The sequence below is a fragment of the Centruroides sculpturatus genome, unplaced genomic scaffold, assembly GCF_000671375.1.
Source record: "Centruroides sculpturatus isolate CEXI.00-Female unplaced genomic scaffold, Cexi_2.0 scaffold1018, whole genome shotgun sequence".
NCBI lineage: Eukaryota > Metazoa > Arthropoda > Arachnida > Scorpiones > Buthidae > Centruroides > Centruroides sculpturatus.
This window is the reverse complement of record NW_019385496.1, coordinates 308,693-324,342: the sequence shown is the minus strand read 5'-3', so window position 1 is coordinate 324,342 and position 15,650 is coordinate 308,693. Positions and strand designations below refer to the sequence as shown.

The following is a 15,650-nucleotide window of genomic DNA, read 5'->3' as shown; positions in this document are numbered from 1 at the left end:
AAAATTACTACGATAAAATTTAGATTATTATTAAGTTTCGTGTTATAAAACTGTAGTTCCACCAGGCTAACATCTATAATGTGATCTATAAATTTAAATAAGTATGTCTGTTTGTTTGTTTGTTCGCTATACACACCGAGACCGTTCGGCCAATTGCTACGAAACTCGGCAGTTTTATTTAAGAACTTCTAGCATAGGTCATGACGTACAAATCACCCGAAATTATAGATTAGATTGGATTTTTATAGATCGATTAATTTCTCTTTATATTCGATTGATGGCTTTACATGTAGCGCTATCTATTGGCATAAAATTTCAGAAAATAATTATTTAAATATAATTCTTACAGAAAAAGATAAAATTTAAATACATATATATATATATATTCACTGAATTAGTGCAACAATGATATAGAGCGAAATGGATGCGTCACTACAATAGGTAGCACATAGCACTTGTCTGAGTGAAGTGTAGAAGTGAGTGATAGAACCGCGCCGGTTATGTATCAAACTCCGTTCAGAGAAATTTTTTGAATTGAAATAACGTGACTTACGGTACAAATCGGAAGTTAATATATACAATAGTTAATCTTGTGCTCTTTCTTTTACCATTTCTATTTCTCGTCTCGACTTTCATGTATCTAACTCTGTTTTTGAGATTAAGAAACGACAGTGAGAATTTATAGATGTACAATTTTTTCAAATGTCAACCCAGTAACTTTTCTATAAACGCAATATTTATGAAAACGTACTTCCCACGTAGGTTATACAATGTTCTGTCAGAATTTAAACACTTTATTATTACATAAAATGAATTATTCTAGCATTTTACAAGAGTTCTTTTACTTAAACAAGTCATAAGAAGTCTTTCGGATTAAGGTTAGCAACTACTATCACGTACGCGGCCATCAAAACCTGTCTAACACGGAGCATTTTTCAAATATTAATGGCAGACCAGTATTAAGTAGTAGTGGTTGACCATTCTCTCTTCTGGGAGGAAGTCAACGATTACTTTTGGTCAAATTACTTCGACCATATAAGTTTAATGCTTACATAATAATGCTTTTAAATATATTAAAATATAAAGGTAATAAATTAAAATATTTTTGAAAGAGTATTCCAATGTTTACTTCGCCTGCTTCAGTTAAAAAAGAAAGAGTGTTTTCTTCGGTCACTATGAAGGTGGCAAGTTCTGTATTCTAAACAGTTTAATTTCTCTCGATATATCTTTTATGAAAGTACAGCGGAATAACAAACGGAGTAATTATACGATCGGGTTATAAATATATTTCCGTAATAAAAGCCTAATTATAATGATATTCCGAAGTGTTTTCTTAAGCATTATTCTCGATTATTTAGTAAATATTTTTAAATAAAACACACGCTAAAAACTTCAGCGTTGAATTGACGAGTGACAGGCTATTACGTCAGAAAAATCATTTATTAAAGTATAGAATATTTCTTGTTTATAATAAACTTAATAGAAAAAAACTTCATACGCTTTACAAAAATTAAATTTCTTTAATATTTTTCGATATTAATTTGACAAAAGACAAGAAACAATTATGATTGAAAACGTGTTTAATTTGTATATTATCCTCTGTGTTTTCCTTGTCTATCGGGAGGTTTGGGACATTGACAAGGAGGATTGGTCATGCAGAGTTTGCCTTTAGCCACTACACATATCAGATAACATTCATTTCTCAACTGTTCGGCTGTACAAATCTCGTACCCAATTACGGTGGAAAATCCTGCAAATAAAGCAATAAGATTTCATAAGTTATATCGCATAATTCGTGTCTTACAAACATATTTATCAGAAGAAACTTTCGTGAAAATAATCTAACATTTGATACACGCGAAATATCTCTTGTTTCGAATTACTTTCTACAGAAGAATTTAACAGAAATTGTTAGTCAAATTACATAACAGTTATCTGCGAGTTCTCTCAGTTTAAAAGAAAATAAAATATATCGAAGCTGATTTGAGAAAGAAGAAACAAACGACACTAAAAGATATTTACTGCGAAAAAATTTTTATCTAATCCTAGTTCAATGGCAAATATTGGATAGGAAGGAAGAAATTAGGAAGATCTATTCTACTATTATCTAATTATGCAAATAGAATATTTGGAATCGAACAGTAAACTGTGAAAATTTTCAAGTTAGATAAATAAGGAGTTAAAGAAGTTATAGGGGAGACCGGGGCAAGATCGGCATGTTAAGCTTTACTTAAATTTTGTGTAATAAATACTGCTGTAAACTGAAAAAAAAGCTTTGCATATTGTCTATTGAAATGTTACCTTACTATAGAACTGGTTAAAATCAGTTTGGAAATAAAAATAATTAAAATAATTACAACTTTACAAGAAGAGAGAAATTGACGAAGTTGCCCCGGGTATAGGGGCAAGATCGGCAACTTCTCTCTTTTTGTAAAGTTGTAATTATTTTAATTCTTTTTATAAAAGTTGCCCCTGGTATAGGGGCAACAGTAATGGAGCAAGATAAGCACGTATATAAAATTATGTTATTAACAATGTATAAGTTGGAATTCACTATTAAAACAAAGAAATACAAATCCAACACCCATTTAATATTATTACAACGAAATGCAAGTTCAAAGACATATATACATGAATAACAAATGCAAACATGTTTTCATTTATCATCTGTTTGATTTTTATCCTTTGCTTCTAATGTGGCTTTATGTTGCCGATCTTACCCCGCTAGTCATGATTTCGAAACATTAAGTACAACCCTGAGAACAGAATGCCAAGCCACGATCTGGCCACGTGAATAAGTTGAAGTTACATCCTTCTAACAGGAAAAGTAACTTTCGTTATCATGGAATTATAACAAAACCTGCCAATTCAATATAAATGGAAAAAAAATATTATATGGAATTGAACGAAAATGAAAATTTGCTTGATAATTCAACTACGCTTGTTGGAGAACAATAAAAACACTACACTCAACAAGCCACCAATAAAACTCATCTGACTAACCTATAACCAAAGTCTCCTTTTAATTTGTTTTTAAAAAAAAGCGCTTGACAAACTTGCCCCGCATGCCGAAGTTGCCCCGGTCTCCCCTATAATTCGTTGAATACAAACGGCAGATACTACGTGAAAAGATATCCGTTTACAATTGAAAATAACTTGTTAGTAAAATGACATTTAACATCTTCCAACATCGAAAATTGAGAAAATTCTCAGCACTTGGAGTTTTAGCTAACAGTAAAAAAAACAAGGAAGTTAATCTATATTTCTTTTATCCCTAATTAAACTGTTCAGACACTACAACTTAGAGATTAACACAGAGGAAAAAAGATGTTGGGAAGAACATCAGTAAGAACAAATTGTAACGAGGAGGCGAAGAGAAAAGAAGAGAATGAAAAAATAAGTAAATAAAAAAAGAGAAAGTAAAAGTTCAGACTTAGAGTTGGCTCGGTGTTATCAAAGCAAAATATAAATTTTAATTATTGATAAATATTTTCCTATTTTAGCAAATGCACATTAGAAAATTATTAATTTTGAAAATATTTTCATTAATCTTTTCGTTAAGATTACAAACTACAGTTTTAAAACTTTACTTACCACTTATAGAAATTAGGAAAAGCAAAAGCAGTGCCTTCATTGTGTTGCGAGCTGTCTGAGTTTCGCACGGTATTCGATATTATATAGCAAACGATGACGACGTTTAATTTTGTTGGAATAATGATACGTACGTATAAGTTTGATTTTGTCCAGTCATCCGCTTCGTCTAAACAACAAGGAATTGCTTAACAAACGGTGAGGAAGGAAATTATTAGGTATTTTCTAGAAAAACGATCTAAGCTTTGAGGCATAGTTCTCATGTTTAGGCCTCACAGGAAAATGCATATGCGACGGGTGACACTCTTTTAATGTTTTGTATAAAGCAGTTTAAAATCCTCAAGTTTATTAAGGACAGCGGGTCCAACGTCGCGACCTTCAGGCGGCTTCAATCAGAACAGAGAAATGCTTTTATAAGGCCTACTCCTCAATTTCTAACCCTGCAGTACAGGTTATAGGAAGAAAAATTTCGTTTGATCCTTACTCGAAATATACGCCGCCAGATTTTTCATCAGAGAAAATTATATCAATATTGAAACTGTGTTTTTCTCATCTGCCTCTTATAAATCCACGGTACCCTTCACCAATCTTCCTCATCCTGCTGCTTCGCCCTGTGAGCCTTACTCTTATCGAGTATAGGATATATGCCGATGTTTCCAAGACTGAAGAAGGCGTAGGTTGTGCCTTTGTGATATACATTGATAATAGGGAAGTGATCTCGTTTTCTGGCTCCCTACATCCGGACTGTACTGTGTATTAGACGGAACTCTTTGCCATTTACAGAGCTATTCTGTGGTGAGAAAAAATCGCCAAAGACCTTAGACTCTGCTCTTCGAAACGAGAGCAACTTGAGTTTTCTTCTCAAGAAGATCCTGGATACCATTATCTCCTCTAAAAACTATTACTTCCTCGATTGTGTTAGAGGACATCAGGGTATCCATGAAAACGAAAAGGCTGACACTCTTGCAAGGGAGACTGCCGTTGCTGCCAGTAGCCCGTTTGTTTATAAGATCCTTCCTACAAGGACTGTGAAGCAACACATGTGGCTAGTAAAGATAAACGAGTGGCAACAAAGATGGGAAGTCTGAAGACCGTTGCGAGTTGACTAGAAAATTTATTCCGAACATCAAGGAGCATTTACAAAGGAGCTGGTTTAGACCCACGCATCAAATTGTGCAGTTTGTTTCTGAACATAGCCGGTTTAATCTTTATTTATATAGGTTCCGAAAGAGGAACACCTTTTCACGTCCGATCTGCGAGTGTTTCGATAGTGTCCGACACTACATCTTTCAGCTCTGTTTCATTCTTCCGCATAAAGAATACTCGTATATTTGCCGTGTACTATATGTCATATAATTGTTAACTTCTATCATCTATGAGTTCTCTTCTTATTTTATCTACACTCTGTAAAATGTATATACTGTTGACTTGGGTTTGTAATCTCGAGGATTCTACTCTCAAATGTAGTAATTTTTTAAATTATATATCTATGTTTATCTTTTGTAAGCAATTATGTAACACATGTGACTATACTTATCTTATGGTTTTGTATTTTTATAAATCTATTGTAAATAATTGTGTGACAAAGTCTGTGACCTCTATATTGTTAAACTGGTTACGCAGAAGCGGTACCGAGAAGAAATAAAGCTAAAACGAAGGAATAAAAGTCCAACTTCGTAACCGGTAAAAACGTCAAGAAACGTTAATACAAACGTAATAAGAGTACTCAATCCTTTTATAACAAATCTACCCAAAAACTTTTAGCTGAATTTCGATATAGAACCAGAAATTTCAATCTCGAGTAGTGAAAATCTGCTGAAAAGTTATGAATTTTCAATATTTACTTAAACAAAAAGAAAATCTCGTGGAGAAAATCGACATTTTTACTTAAACAAGAAAGACAATGCAAATTTTAAATGTTGCTGCCATCTTCCAGATCTATAGAAATAATCGTTTTTCCTAAACACAACTATGCAAGAATAATGCGTTTGTACCGAAGAACAAGTGTGCTTTTTTCATGGACCATTTTTTTCTTTATATTTAACGATAACTTTATTATTAAATACATAAAATAATAATACAGAAACGATAGTCAAAACAACGATTAGTTGCAAATATTATAGTCGAAATTGCGATTGAAATATAATCATTTCTTGCAGTTTTATATTATTACAAATTACAATGCATTGCCAGAGTGTGACTGGCGTGAAAAACAAATAACTCTTATATTTGAAAATATCAAATATATACGAAAAATTGTATGGTGTTTGTTCGTTGTAAATCAAACGACTTCATCCGTTAAACAAATACCGTTAAACATTAAATTTGCACACAACGAGTGGATTTATAAACGACACGTGTCTTACATTGCTTTGAATGTTTTGTTCATATCTCTCCATAAATGACTTTGCTAGTATGGTTTAAGAAACAATGTAAAAATACAAATAAAAAATGATTGGTAGGAAAGTAAAGCAAGTTAGATTAATTTATTTTGAGAAATTTTACGGAGAAAATGCTTAATAGACGACAGTGCCTTATGTAGTTTATCGCATGCCTTGTGCAAAATTTTATATCTGGTTCTTTTTATTCTCTGAAAAGATCTAAACGATATCGACACTGCCAAAACGTTACTCTATCTGACTGTATTTATGCCAGTAAAACATCCGAATTATTTCTGAAATAACAGACGAATAACGTATCGTTGAGTTTGAAATACAATATACAAAGTTATTACAAAATATTTGGTTGAATGACCCGTTTTAAATTTGAATTGAATGCGAAGATTAAATTATTATAGAAATGATGTCCTACATTCAACCGTATGACCTAAATGTGAAAAATCTAAAGGTGCCGTACACTGCCTTCTAATATTGTAGGCCATACCGTGCACAGGCTTTATACGCTCGATAAAATAAAATTACTCACGAAAAATAGATTATTTGCTTTGCAATAGATTATTGGATTACACTTTGCAACCTCCATCTTATTTCTGCCTGTCCTTAACCTTACATGGAGTTAGATACATAAAAGTCGAGAACAGATATTGAAAGCTTATAAGCCAGAAGCTCGATTAATTGTATACAAACTTCCAGTCTGGACAGTAAGTCACGTTACTTCAATTCAAAAATTTTATGCAGGATGGTGTTAGATGAGTGACAGGCACGACTCTCTTGTTAACAGGAACAGTATGATGTACGGGGCAAGACACTGTACTAAAATTTAAAGCATTGTGCAACAAGATGCAATAAGTTGCAGCTTTGCATTGTGACAGTGTCGCCATAAATAATTACTCGTTATTACAATCCGGATGAAGAAAAGTTATAATTGCCGTGTTCGGTGTGTTCTTCAATAATACAACCGCGTGTTTATTAATAACTTTTCCAGCAGCATTTAAAATAAACAGAACTAGTCTGTACTGCAGCAGCCAGATCCCGGAGCATATCGGACCCCTTCGTTTAGTAAATTGTCATTAAAATGAGAAGTAAAATAATGTAATGTAATTCCGCAATTTGAGACTTACGACAGCTTTGAATAGGAAATTTCATTTATTTATTTAATAATAATTGTTACACTCGGCCATGCCCTTCGGCAAGGAATATGTTTACACAAAATTACAGAAACAAAACGATAAAGTAAATCTTAAATTAAAATGCAAAAAAGATAGAACTCGACTGCGGAGTACAACAATTGAAAGGCGAATGCGAATAAAAAATTGTTAAAGCGAGAAATTCGAAAATGTTTATTTACCGTCCTCCCATGTGTTCACCTCCAGTATGTTGAAGATTCGGACAGAGGCAAGGTGGAATTTTTACACACAAGCGATTTCTACGTACTATGCAATCTTCACGGCACTCTTTTCTAATTTCTTCCGGAGTACACATCTGTTGACTCGATACGGAAGGAAATGCTACGAATGAGGCATGTAAGATTCGATGTATTGTTTCACGTATATTGGATAATTACATCATACAAACTTACCAGTGAAGTAAATCAAACAGATCAACAGCAGGATCTTCGTTTTTTCCATGTTAGAGAATTTGCAACAAAATTAAGAACCTGACTACAAACAAGAGTTGTGCACGCTATTTATATAAGTAGTTGATACGGAAATATTTGGAATGACTCTGAAATCTGAGATATGAAACTTAATAGATTGGGTCACTTTCTATTATGAAATTATTGAAAGATAACGTTTCTGTGTATCCTATAATATATAAATATAATTCAAAAAAGAATTATTTAGAACTATAAATTCCCACTGTTGTCCGTCTGTTCGTTATTTCAATTCAAACGTTTGCCCTAAAAAACAGTTAACACGACTCTATTGTTAAAGGAAAAGTATGATTTACAGGGGCACGCCACTACTAATTTGAGATGGGGTGCATATATTTTAATTAAATAAATTTCAAATAAGATTTTTAAAAAATTATAAATTCCCACTGTTGTCCGTCTGTTCGTTATTTCAATTCAAACGTTTGCCCTAAAAAACAGTTAACATGACTCTATTGTTAAAGGAAAAGTATGATTTACAGGGGCACGCCACTACTAATTTGAGATGGGGTGCATATATTTTAATTAAATAAATTTAAAATATAATTAAAAATATTTGTACTGTAAATACAAAAGGGCATTTTGATACCTTAATAAAATAGAAATTATCATTTAAAAAGCTTTAAATTCGCTCAAACTTTAATTTTCTTTGAACTGAAGTTAAATTGTTAAAACGTAATTTTTGTTTTTTTTTTAAATATATTCTTGTTACTTTATATTCGTAAAAATTACTTCAACAAATACAGAATTAGAAATATAATTTAATTGTTTTCGAGGAATTAAATAATTGAAGTAATTAGAGGTTGTTTTTTCGTGAATTGAACTGTTTTTATTTTTTAAAATCAATACAATTCGAATATAAAACTGTATTTGGAATAATTAACACAAACATATTTGGATTTCATGAATACAAATTATTACTTTACTTAGTAAACAGATCATTCGAGTATAAAAGTGTTGATTGTTGCAATTATAGGAACAATACGAATGTCTTTTTGGTTTTACTGATCTGCGTTAACTGTAAGTACACTTTATAATGTTTAACTAGTATATTTAATTATATATTATACCTCGAAACGTTTAGAAATGTAAAATATTTGGGGATTTTTCTGTACGTATAGATGTTAGTGTGTGGGGAGCATAGTTTTGTTCACTCTCTTTGTAGTTTAAACAGAGGTTTTATTGTCCAAATTTGGGACGATTCCCATAGTCTCCCTTGTTACGTAGGTTCTAAATAACCAACGTAACAAGGGAAATTATGGGAATCGTCTCAAATTTGACCCACAAAACGTAAAGTTTTAGCAAATCTCTACTTTTTTAGACCTTCTAAATCCAAACAGATAAAAACAGCAAAAAATGTGGTGTATATGTAAGTGGGTTTGTGTGTTTGTTGGCATCTATTTTGCTTAATATCTCAGAATAGGGTGGAGAATAAGAAACAAAATTTGGCATAGTGGCTTGTATATCGTGGGCTTTGATTCTATTACATTTTGGCGATGTAAGGTCGAGAAGGTAGAAAGAAAGATAGAGGGGGAGTCATGTATCTGGAGAAAGGCAGGAAGGACATAATGACTATTTTATTAGTTATTAACATATCATTATTGCGTTATCATTAATAATAATAACTATTGCGAAAATTGATTAGCATATTAATGACGTCATGTATTGTTGGATTTCGGGAGCCATATTTGCATGACAGAGTTTTTGCACATTATAAATCAAAGATTAATTGTAAATGCAGAAAACATTGTTTCGTAACAATTCCTTTGTTAAAACTTAAGAACGACAATATCGTAAGTATTCTTGCTTTAAGTAATTCGTAAAGGTTCGTATTGCCATAAGAGTTTAATAAAATTTCAAGCTCGGTAATAATATCTTCCATCTAATATATTGCTTATTTGTAACTTCAGATATAAATACAAGAAATTAGCAAGTGATTACATTGTTTCGATACTTTCGTTGTGTTGGAAGCATTAGTAGTGAAATGGAGAATGTGAAGATCTTGCTGATAATCTGCATGATTTACTTCATCGGTGAGTGTAGTCTTAAGATATAAATTTTCGAGATTGATAAAATATCGTACGGAATCTTACCGTTTTGGTTGTAGGATTTTCCTCTGTCGACGGATACGAGATTTGTACTGTAGAACAAGTAGGGGACGAATGTAGCCTGGAGTGCGTGGTAGCCAAATTAGGCTTGTGCAGTGCGGAACCGCCTTGTGAATGTCCCAATCTTCTGGATCGACGAGGAATAGTGAAAGAAAAGAAAAGAGGACCTAAAGTTTGGGGACGACATAGTAAACATTGGGGACGACATAAAGTTCGGAAAAATATTATACGAAAATAAAGTTTCTGAAAGATTTTCCTATGTCGAATTGATAGTGTAAAACTGAAGAAGTTTTATTTTATAATGCTTAAAATTTTTTTTGTCTTCTTTAATAAGAATTTTTAAATATTTTATAAAATGACAAAACTCTTTTAATTTGAATAAATATTTTTGATCTTTAATGCCTTATTTTAATTCATTATTTTAACACTGAAATATTTGTTGTTACTTTTGCTGTTTTCCTATAATACATTACTTGTTTAACATTAATTAAATCAATAGACAATCGTTGGTTGGCGAATGCTGGTATCAGCTTATCACTCTGGTTCACTTTAGATCAAATGCCAGTCAACAACAATTACCACGACTCCTTCTTATGTTAATTGTCTGAAAAACGCAAAATCAGGTTTTCTGTTACGTTTAGGGGATTCATCATTTATTACAAACGAATTGGCTAATGCTTGGTAGTCGTGTTTACATTGTTGTGTTTAATTGTTTACATGTGTTAGCTGGCAAGTACCTTCGTGGCCGTTCGACTGTGTGTCGGATACGTTTAGTAAGCGTACTCTAGGACAGGGGTCTTCAACCTGGGTTCCGCGGAACCCTAGGGTTCCCAGGAACGTTGACAGGGGTTCCACGAGTGATCACTATTTGCTCAGCCAAAACACACGTAAAATGGAAATCGTTTATACAAGGAAGTTTTTATGTAGGAACGGGGTAGTGGACTGTCTTATTAAAATATTAGATTAATATGATTTTTAGATTAAAATTACAATATTAATATAAATTGGATATAAAGTGACAGTTGATTTTAAAAAATAAATATAAATAAATATTTTACGGATAAAATAATACCTTGAAATTCGGTAAAAGTCACGTGCTTCAAATACACCAATCAAGACGCACGACGTCACATATTAGTTCTATTAATCTTATTGTGTCTGTTAAATACAATCACGTACAAGAGTACAAGTGAGTATTTATTTTGTTTTTATATCATAATTGATAACTCTTATTATTTATTTACATATTAATTAGACTACCGTAGCAATAATGGATATGTGGTTGAAAACTGGTAAGCTTCATTCCACGGATGCTGGAAGTAGTTTCGCATCCGCAAAATTAAGAACCTGACTACGAACAAGAGTTATGCACGCTATTTATATAAGTAGCTGATAAGAAAATATTTGGAATAACTCTGAAATCAGAGATATGAAACTTAATAGATTGGGTCACTTTCTATTATGAAATTATTGAAAGATAACGTTTCTGTGTATCCTATAATATATAAATATAATTCAAAAAAGAATTATTTAGAACTATAAATTCCCACTGTTGTCCGTCTGTTCGTTATTTCAATTCAAACGTTTGCCCTAAAAAACAGTTAACACGACTCTATTGTTAAAGGAAAAGTATGATTTACAGGGGCACGCCACTACTAATTTGAGATGGGGTGCATATATTTTAATTAAATAAATTTCAAATAAGATTTTTAAAAAATTATAATGTAAAAGGGCATTTTGATACATTAATAAAATAGAAATTAATATTTTATAAAGCTTAAATTTCGCTCAAACTTTAATTTTCTTTGAACTGAAGTTAAATTGTTATAACGTAATTTTTGTTTTGTTGAATCTATATATATAATCGAGACGAGTTGATAATAATAATAATAATAATAATAATAATAAGAGCAGAGCCCAAACAGTTAAGACTTGAAAGTTGAAATTTGGTACACAGTTAGGGTACGTCACGAAAACGCACACTAAGAACGGATTTTTCGAAATTCCTCCCCACGGGGGAGAGGGACAGGATTAAGGCTTAACACTTCCATCAACAATGAAAGTGTTAAGTAACAATGGAAGTGTTACGTAACAAGGGAATTGATAAGAGAAAGCGAAGTGCAAGACGTAGGTGCAGATTTTTAGTTTTTGCGGGAAATCGAACATATTTTTAGACCCATCTAAAAATTCTTTAATTAGTCTGGAAAAAGAGAGACCCAATTCTTGCATTTAGTGATAACGGGTAAGGTTGACTATAACGTAATAATGTTAATCTTCCCTATCCTTTTGCCCGAGCAACGCCGGGCCTACCTGCTAGATGTATTTTAAAAGGAAAAAAAGCATTGTTAACATTACCTAGAAACCTTATTTTTGAGGAAAAATTAATTAAATTACTCAGAAATTTGATGCAATTCAATACCGATACGTCACAGGTTTATCTAACACGTATGACATTTGGTTACGATACGTGATCTCTCTCTCATCATACCATTTTACCATAAGTGAATTAATTTGTTTATTATTAATAAGATGAAATGAGTCGTAGTTTTCTGAGGCGTCTCCAAACATTCTTGGAAAAAAATTGAATTAAACGATTGTTTTAATTAAACGAATTAAATATGTTGACAACTTGACAGCGTTTTGTTTAATTAAATATATTTTTGTTACTTTATATTCATAATAATTACTTTAACAGAATTAAAAATATCATTCGATTGTTTTCGAAGAATTAAATAATTGAAGTAATTGGAGATTGTATTTTTCGTGAATTGAAGTGTTTTTATTTTTTAAAATCAATGCAATTCGAATATAAAACTGTATTTGGAATAATTAACACAAACATATTTGGAATTCATAAATACAAATTATTACTTTATTAAGTAAACAGATCATTCGAGTATAAAAGTGTTTATTGTTGCAATTATAGGAACAATACGGATGTCTTTTTGGTTTTACTGATCTGCGTTAATTGTAAGTACACTTCATAATATTTAACTAGTATATTTAATTATATATTATATCTCGAAACGTTTAGAAATGTAAAATATTTGGGGATTTTTCTGTATGTATAGATGTTGGTGTGTGGGGAGCATAGTTTTGTTCACTCTCCTTGTAGTTTAAATGGACCTTTTACTGTACAAATTTGAGACGATTCCCATAGTTTCCCTTGTCATGTAGGTTATTTTTATCCTACATAACAATGCAAATCGTCTCAAATTTGATTCACAAAACATAGAGTTTTTGCAAATCTCTACTTTTTTAGATCTGTTGAATCCAAACACATAAAAACAGCAAAAAATGCGGTGTATATGTACGTGAGTTTGTGTGTTTGTTGGCATCTATTTTGCTTAATATCTCAGAATAAGGTACAGAATAAAAAAGAAAATTTGGTATAGTGGCTTGTATATGAGGGGCTTTCATTCTATTACATTTTGGCGATGAAAGGTCGATAAGATAGAGGAGAGGGTCATGTATCCAGAGAAAGGTAGGACTTAATGAAAAGTTTATTTGTTATTAACATATCATTATTGTGTTACCATTAATAATAATAACTATTACGAAAATTGATTGGCATATTAATGACGTCATGTATTGTTGGATTTCGGACGCCATATTTGCATGACAGCGTTTTTGCACATTATAAATCAAAGATTAATTGTAAATGCAGAAAACATTGTTTCGTAACAATTTCTTTGTTAAAATTTAAGAATGAAAATATCGTAAGTATTCTTGACTTAAGTAATTTGTAAAGGTTCGTATTGCCATAAGAATTTTATAAAATATCAAGCTCGGTAATAATTTCTCTCATCTAATATATTGCTTATTTGCTATTTTAGATATAAATACAAGAAATTCGTATAAATAGCGAGTGATTACATTGTTTCAATACTTTCTTTGTTTTGGAAGCGTTAGGAGTGAAATGGAGAATGTGAAGATCTTGCTGATAATCTGCGTGATTTACATCATCGGTAAGTGTAGTCTTAAGATACAAATTTTCGAGATTGATAAAATACCGTACTGAATCTTACCGTTTTGGTTGTAGGATTTTCCTTTGTCAACGGATACGAGATTTGCACTGCAGAACAAGTAAAGGGCGAATGTCACCTGGAGTGCGTGGTAGCCAAATTACGCTTGTGCAGTGCGGAACCGCCTTGTGAATGTCCTAAACCTCCGGATCGACAAGGAAAGAAAAGAGGAAGACATGATAATAAACATTCGGGAAAACATAAAGTTCGGAAAACTATGTTACGAAAATAAAGTTTCTGAAAGATTTTCCTATGTCGAATTGATAGAGTGTAAAACTGCAGAAATTTTATTTTATAATGCTTAAAATTTTTTTGTCTTTTTTATTAAGAATTTTTAAATATTTCATAAAATGACAAAACACTTTTAATTTGAATAAATATTTTTGATCTTTAATGCCTTATTTTAATTCATTATTTTAACACTGGGATATTTGTTGTTACTTTTGCTGTTTTCCTATAATACATTACTTGTTTAACATTAATTAAATCAATAGACAATAGTTAGCGGGTTGACAATAGTTTGTCTGGTCCACTTTAAATCAAATGCCAGTCAACAACAATTATCACGACTCCTTCTTATCTTAATTCTCTGAAAAACGCAAAATCAGGTTTTCTGCTACGTTTAGGGGATTCTTCATTTATTACAAACGGATTGGCTAATGCTTGGTAGTCGTGTTTACATTGTTGTGTTTAATTGTTTACATGTGTTAGCTGGTAAGTACCTTCGTGGCCGTTCGACTGTGTGTCGGACATACGTTTAGTAAGGGCACTCTAGGACATCGACAACGACATATCTGAACAGTTCGAGAGTGTCGACAAAGATTCCGGTAAAGATAAAATTTTTCAACCTGCATTCAGTGATTTTATTGTAGATTTAGCGTCGAATGTTTTTCCCAACGTCCCACGGATTAATATGTATCCTGGGACTATTTCTGTTCCTCCCCTTAAAATATTATGGCCACGGCGATACTAATAGAATTGCCGCTCCAAACGGGATGTCTTTTCTCATATTTTATATGGGATAAGATAAGTATTTGTATTGAATAAAATAAGCAATGAAAATCAAGTTGTTTTCGTATATGGGTCAAAATAATCCACAATGATCCACGAAGGTATGAAAAATTCCTCGTCTTCTTAGTGTTAAGTAATAATCAAAAACTCTCCATTGCAAACTGCTTCCAGAAAAAGAAAAATAGACTTTAAGTTATTGTATTTACGTGATCTGGTTTAACATATTCGAAAACTGAGTGGTTATGTGGTTATTCATTCAAATATTCATCTGTCAAATAACTCTATTTTAATGGTCTGTTCATTCGATTTACAATTTACTTTTGTTACAGTTTTACAGTGTTCCCAATAACACCCGTGTGAGATCTTGTTACCATACTTATTTAAGCATCCTCAAACCTCGTTTCCACAAATCTCAATGTTGTTATTTACTGTGTTTGTTATTTTGGACAAATTCAAGTTTTTTCGAGCATAAATAATTGTTTACAACTGTTGATAAATTCAATTGTGAGCATAGAAATACGTGTTTTAAAATTCTCTTTAAATTTTTTATATTATTAATCATAAAACGGCAAAAGGAATAATTTCGAGGGTAGGACGAGTTTTATAAATAATTGTAAACTCTAATAGCGACTAAAATCTTCATTAAGTCCGACCCCTCTCGTGATCCACCTCAATCTTTCCACCTTGTCGATCTTTAACCACCAAAATTTTCACATGCTACCATGCCAATTTTTGTTTCTTAATCTTTATTCATCCTGAGATATTGAACGAAATAGACACCAACATCCCCTTGTACACATGTACAGTACAGTACATACACACATATCCACGAAAGTTTTTCTTTTTTTTTTCAATTTATACTTTC

At 31.8% G+C, this 15,650-nt stretch overlaps 3 long non-coding RNA genes across 4 annotated transcripts; 2 read left to right on the top strand and 1 right to left on the bottom strand.

Annotated features, from left to right (window-relative positions):
- Positions 1 to 1,210: 1,210 nt before the first annotated feature.
- Positions 1,211 to 3,719, bottom strand: LOC111639536. Its single transcript, XR_002759095.1, has 2 exons — positions 3,595 to 3,719; positions 1,211 to 1,750 (listed from the first exon to the last, which is right to left on the bottom strand). It is a non-coding gene; the product is annotated as an uncharacterized LOC111639536 (long non-coding RNA).
- A 4,812-nt stretch (positions 3,720 to 8,531) lies between these two features.
- LOC111639525 lies at positions 8,532 to 10,127 on the top strand. The gene is made up of 3 exons (XR_002759088.1): positions 8,532 to 8,661; positions 9,552 to 9,674; positions 9,749 to 10,127. It is a non-coding gene; the product is annotated as an uncharacterized LOC111639525 (long non-coding RNA).
- Positions 10,128 to 12,581: 2,454 nt separating this feature from the next.
- On the top strand, positions 12,582 to 14,127 carry LOC111639538. 2 transcript variants are annotated; one of them, XR_002759096.1, is made up of 3 exons: positions 12,582 to 12,719; positions 13,586 to 13,717; positions 13,792 to 14,127. It is a non-coding gene; the product is annotated as an uncharacterized LOC111639538 (long non-coding RNA). The 2 variants fall into 2 exon arrangements; XR_002759097.1 differs by lacking the exon at positions 12,582 to 12,719 and adding an exon at positions 13,416 to 13,500.
- The last annotated feature ends 1,523 nt before the right edge of the window (positions 14,128 to 15,650 follow it).